Raw genomic sequence first — 6852 nt, 5'->3', positions numbered from 1 at the left:
ATTTATTAAATCGCATGATTGATATAGTTTGAAGAAGTTATGATTGGGTATATCTGTTAATATTCTAATTACTAATGCTACGTAAGAACATTCCATTTTAATAATATTAAAATAATCTTAAGCCTCGCCTAGTATCGGAATACTGGGTCTCGAAATCTCGAGCGATTGCCAATTTCGCGGCCATCTGGAGGGCAAAGCCAAATTGACTTCAAAGAAACTGGGCGTCATTAATAGAGCACAGTAATACTTCAAGCCGGCCCACATTCTAGCGCTGTACAAAGCGCAGGTCCGGCCACACATGGAGTATTGCTGTCATCTCTGGTCTGGCGCACCCCAGTATCAGCTCGATCCATTTGACCGCGTGCAACGCAGAGCAGCTCGAATTGTCGGAAACCCAGTGCTCTGTGAACGGCTAGATCACTTGGCGTTGCGTAGAGACGTCGCTTCATTGTGTGTCTTCTACCGCATTTATCACTGGGAGTATTCCGAAGAGCTGTTTAACCTGAATCCTGCCGCCCAATTCCACCTTCGCACGACACGCCACAAGTTAGGATATCATCTCCACCACCTGGATGTGTGGCGGTCCTCCACAGTGCGGTTTTCAAGGAGCTATCTTCCACGTACTACAAAGCTGTGGAATGAACTTCCTTGTGCAGTGTTTCCGGGGAGAATACGACATGGGTACCTTCAAAAAAAGCGCGTACACCTTCCTTAAAGGCTGGCAACGCTCCTGTGATTCCTCTGGTGTTGCAAGAGATTGTGGGCGGCGGTGATCACTTAACAACAGGTGACCCGTACGCTCGTTTGTCCTCCTATTCCATAAAAAGAAATAATAATAATTTAAATCACAAATCGAAAATGTAGGCACCGTAACCAATCTCAAGACCACCTTTTGCGTCAAGCAAACATTATTAAACAATCTTAACAATAATCAATCGTTTCAATCTAAACAATGAGGTAAGAAAACAAAACAATTCTTCATAAATCTGCAGGTAACAAATAAATCAAAAATTACATTCAAACAAAGCATTGGAAACGATGTTGTACGCAGCAATAACGAGCGAAACCGCGGGAATTCGAAGACAAAGCTTTTTGTGACCAAATGTCATAAATGTATGATTTACGCAATTACAATGTAAAAGAGGTGATAAATTACTGCCCACTATACTTCAAAGGATACCTTTATAGCTACAGGACTGTCGCATGCAATAATAAACTCAATATACACTATGTGAAGTCTCCAATTTAAATGTCAGCTATTTTGTTTTGTCTGAAACGCAAGTTTGTTCAATAATACTGCAAATACACCTCAAGAATTACCACCCGCTAGCATTGGCGCAAGAATGAAAATCGTAAAGGTTAAAAATCTGTATCACACAGAGAAATTAGCATTCGTGTTATGCTAACGGTCCGTTGCGAAATTGATATTAATTTACAATTTCTTTTTATGAAAATTTCATGTCTGGCCTAAATGTCATTAGTGTTGGTGGTGTCATGGCAAGTACCGGAAATATGTTGGAAACGATGACTGGTCCATGCGTCATGTTTATTAAAGTGCGCTAATCGTCAACATGATCTTTGCTTTTGTTTTTACGTTTAGAGTCATATATACATGTTTCCTAAAAGTATTTCATATGCTGATAAAATGTTCTTAGAATAGGTAACTCAATAAAGATTTTGAGGATTTTATTTATTTCCTTACTCTTTAACTTACTTAATAAGTGGTAAGGTGGTAAGTTAACACTCGAGAAATTTTGGTGCATTACTTTGCATAGATTGTATATAAAGACATGTAAAATTTTTTTCGTTATAACACCGTAAGTTTTTAAAGATTTGAACTGAACTAACTGCAGCGGCCTTCAAACTGAAATAATTTTTTTTAGCGCTGCTGTAATACACATACACAGGAAATAACCATTTGATTACTATTTATAACTTATTCATTACATAGCAATAAATACAAAAAGTATAATTAAATTAAACAATTTCAGTCAATTATAATTCTAAAGTCAAAAACTCGACATGACACGAGCAGAATACGACTCGATAATATAAGTTCAAACAATCCTAATATATTGTCAATCATCACTTTTCGCAGCCAGTAGAAGAATAATAAGCAGTTTTTTTCGTACATGAATAACTCTTGAATACTAATACTATTTCGATTCGTCATATCAGTCTGTACAGCTCCAAAAGCTATTCTAGATATTATCAGGCACTCAATAGGAAATAGCGACAATTTAGTCACTAAACAATTAATTTCTATTAAAAACCTAGCGAACATTACTTCACCATAATATGTAAATGTGGAATTCATAATCAGTTTAACAATAATAACTAAATTCGAAAGAAGATTAAACTTTGGACTTCGGACAAACAAACGCGCTTCATAAGCGTTTTACATCTTAAATGCAGACTGCGCCTATATGATTACTCTTTGAAAGCTTTTATTTATGGTTACTAACTCATCATGATTATTTTAATTTAAATGGGCAATCAAATATCGTAATTTTTTTTAAATAACACATGTTGTATGGATATGGAATTCTGTGAAAGAACTATTCCCCTACTACAAATGACGTACAAATGCCCATGGAAGAGTTCCATTTAGACTAAACTTATTTATAATAATAATACCTAATATTGACACACCCTTACACAAATTATCTTGCTCCAAACTACGTATAGCCTGTACTATGGGTACAAGACAACGATATATTTAATACAATATACATACTTAAACATACATAAATACAAATTAACATCCATGACTCGGAAACAAACATACATATTCATCATATGATTGCACTTATCGGGATTCAAATGCGGGACCTCTAGCTCAGTAGGCAGGGTCACTAACCACTGGGCTCTAGTCGTCGGCTTGTTTAAAGTTTCGATAAGATATTACAAGTACCTAATAATACCTACCCAACTCTCATGCTTAACCTAATGCTGACATGTAGTTTGATAAAAAAAATTACTTTAAAAGTCCGTTGAGCATTAAAACAAATATCAAGAATATAGAGTATATCTGATGACATTTCACATTGACATTCATACCGGCACCTGGTAAATGCATTAATTTCCATTTTGTACCAACATCTCATCATCTGTAGCACGACGTAAGATCTAATCGAAATGTCCTTCTTTGCAAGTTGCTTATTTATTTAATTTAATTTATGTATGACAATACTCAAGTTTATTTTAGCGATATTGTGTAGGTGACATTGAAAACAGAGTTAATCTGTCTAACAATTCCTATCTGGCTGTTGAGGCCCACAGGTTCTCTATGTTTACTTATGGCTGTAGCAAAAGAAGAATTAACGCAGAATAAACGCTGAAATGAAGGCTTCGCGTGGTATGAATGGAATAATTAATCTCACTTAATACTTAGTAAGATTGGAGGGCGATGGTTTGTGAAGTTGGAGACTACTAACCACACTCTTGCAACACCAGAGGAATCACAGGAGCGTTGCCAGTCTATAAGGTATAATAATAATAAGGTACAACAAGTACACACTTTTTTTGAGGATACTCTTGTTGTGTCGGCCCGGAAACACCGCACAAGGAAGCTCATTCCACAGAATCAGGTCAAACATCTCTTTGGAACACGCGCCGTGATAAATGCGGTAGAAGACACACATAATGAAGCGACGTCTGTACGCAACACTCAGTTTTCACTGAAGTATAAGAAATTATTTGTCCCAATAATATTTTTTACAAACGACTTATTTTAATTTTCCACTCTTACTTATCGTTCCACGTCTGTTTATAAACAATGATTCAATGCAATTACTTATAAAGCACAGCTTTGCGCATACATTAGTCTTATCACACCGCGATCGATGCTTCGTAACGACACCACAGAATAGAATCGCGATCTATCTTCCGATCGCATCGATATCAAAAGTCACGCGTACTTTTTCACGTGCTTGGTATTTTTAAACGTATCTAAAATAAGTATGGCGCCTATGTCGTCATGCTAGTATTGTCTGCAGACCTAGTGGCAGTACTAAATTAACATGTGGAATAGGCGTGGAAAATGTCCGCTCAATTCAAACATAGGCTCTGTTCAAAGCGTGCCTTGTTTTAAACCTTAATAGAAGTTTGCTTTCAATTTATATTAAACGATTTCCAATAAAATGTAGATGCGAATTGAATTTGGATCGTTTCATGGTTTTAATTTGTAGTACGTGAGGGTATTGAAAAATAATAAGAGATTATTAAAGTGTTTATATTATGTTTATCGAGTCTAGGTAAGTAGAGGTAAAATAGATACTACTGGACCAATACTACTGGATACAACTAGATGATCGAACAATTTTCTACTTAATAAGTGTAAAGGTAACAAGGGATTTATATATTTATATTCAGTATATTATTCTGTCGTTACACTATAATAGCCTAAACACATGAGCGGATTTTGTACGGCCAAAGCATCGGACGCGGTCTGGTAGCGGACCATATTGGATCATATGTCGGCGATGGTCCGACCGTACCAAATCCGACCATGTGGTTAGGTTGTAATATGTGACATGCGCTTACGCCGGCGACTAAGTTGCGCCTATGAAGTGTGAACAATAAGATTTTGATGCAAATTATCTAATGTATGGGGGATTTTAGAGGTGAGGAACCTATCTAGTTAACACATCATTAGGTAACATTTTTTAAATTTTCACATGGAGTAACGCAGACCCTAAATAAAAGAATAAATAAAATAAGTTTATAAGGTTCATTGTAGAAATCAAGGATACTATTTTTTATGGAAAAGGCGAACAAACGAACGTACGGGTCACCTGGTGTTATGTGATCACCGCCGCCCACGTTGCCAGCCTTTAAGGAAGGAGTACTTGCGTTTGAAGGTACCCATGTCATTCCGGAGATACCGCACAAGGAAGCTCATTCCAACTTTTGTAGTATGTGGCAGAAAGTTTCTTGAAAACCGCACTGTGGAGGACCGCCACACATGATGACATGATGATGCGGATGATATCCTAATTTGGGGCGTGTCGTGCGAACGTGGAATTCGGCGGCAGGAATCAGGTGAATCAGCTCTTTGGAACACTCCACGTGATAAATGCGATAGAAGACAAACAATGATGCGACGTCTCTAATGTTGCCAGACCTGCGCTTTGAAAAGTGCTAGAATGTGGGCTGGTTTGAAGTATTGCCGTGCTCTATTTATTACGCCAAGCTTCTTCGAAGTCAATTTGGCTTTGCCCTCCAGATGACCGCGGAAAATTATTCTGTATTCTGCTTTTTGGAAATCTGTCTTTAAAGAATGATCAAACGTGCTGACTGAATATGTCTGTATTGTAGTGTCGTATTTGAGAGGCTTATTCTTTCTCTCGCTCTTTGTTAACAAATCCTGCTGCAAGTCTCCAGTCTCTTGCCTTTATCAACAAATCCTGCTGCAAGTCCCTAGTCTCGCGCTCTAGGTCAACAAATTCTGCTGCAAGTCCCTAGTCTCTCGCTCTTTATCAACAAATCCTGCTGCAAGTCCCTAGTCTCTCTCTCTTTATCAACAAATCATGCTGCAAGTCCCTAGTCTCTCTCTCTTTATCAACAAATCCTGCTGCAAGTCCCTAGTCTCTCACTCTTTATCAACAAATCCTGCTGCAAATCCCTAGTCTCTCGCTCTTTATCAACAAATCCTGCTGCAAGTCCCTAGTCTCTCGCTCTTTATCAACAAATCCTGCTGCAAGTCCCTAGTCTCTCGCTCTTTATCAACAAATCCTGCTGCAAGTCCCTAGTCTCTCGCTCTTTATCAACAAATCTTGCTGCAAGTCCCTAGTCTCTTGCCTTTATCAACAAATCCTGCTGCAAGTCCCTAGTGTCTCGCTCTTTATCAACAAATCCTGCTGCAAGTCCCTAGTCTCTCGCTCTTTATCAACAAATCCTACTGCAAGTCCCTAGTCTCTCACTCTTTATCAACAAATCCTGCTGCAAGTCCCTAGTCTCTCGCTCTTTATCAACAAATCCTGCTGCAATTCCCTAGTCTCTCGCTCTTTATCAACAAATCCTGCTGCAAGTCCCTAGTCTCTCGCTCTTTATCAACAAATCCTACTGCAAGTCCCTAGTCTCTCGCTCTTTATCGACAAATCCTACTGCAAGTCCCTGAATGCTGTGGCGTTTCAGCCTACAGGATTTAAATCTCCCAGGTCCCTAGGTCGAGAAGCAATTTAATTTCTGTGTCTGTTGAGTCTAGTCTGGTTGTCTCTACTGAATGATTCTATTTCTTGTTGGAACCACAGAACCTATTTGGCTGTCGTTTTCATTCAAAGCATAGTAAGCAATTCTACAAAAAATAAATGAGAAAAAAGAGTAAAATTTAATTAACTATCTGTAAAACTAAAAAAACTTCAACTTCGGGACTTCAACCAAAATCAAACCTATTTTGAGACAAAGTTGGTGTTGTTTTAATTCTATTATCGCAAACTATTAATGAATATGAAGAGTATCTATAAATACTACTAAAACATATTGTAATGAGCTGGCTGTCGTCATAATCCTTAATTAAATAAAATTGAAATGAAAACGCGTAATGGATTTTACGTGCTCTCATTAACGTTCGACTCGTATTATTTTCGAACATTTATTACTGTGTGCGTAATGTTTTTGATCATAACTCATGTCTCGTGTAGTCCGCTTTAAAACAATATGTTTATAAGAAATTATTACCTTTTTGATAACTTTATGACCAAAGTTCAAAGCAATATTCAACCATCTGTTAAATGGATGAATACTGTTATAATATATCAAATTTATTTTGCTAAAGAATATATACCTAGTTATTATGTTGCAAATTTCGTATACAAAATTTCTGTTATAGCTAATTAAGGCTATAATTAG

Source organism: Leptidea sinapis, chromosome 11, assembly GCF_905404315.1.
Source record: "Leptidea sinapis chromosome 11, ilLepSina1.1, whole genome shotgun sequence".
Classification (NCBI taxonomy): Eukaryota; Metazoa; Arthropoda; class Insecta; order Lepidoptera; family Pieridae; genus Leptidea; species Leptidea sinapis.
Note: the sequence above shows the minus strand (reverse complement) of the source record.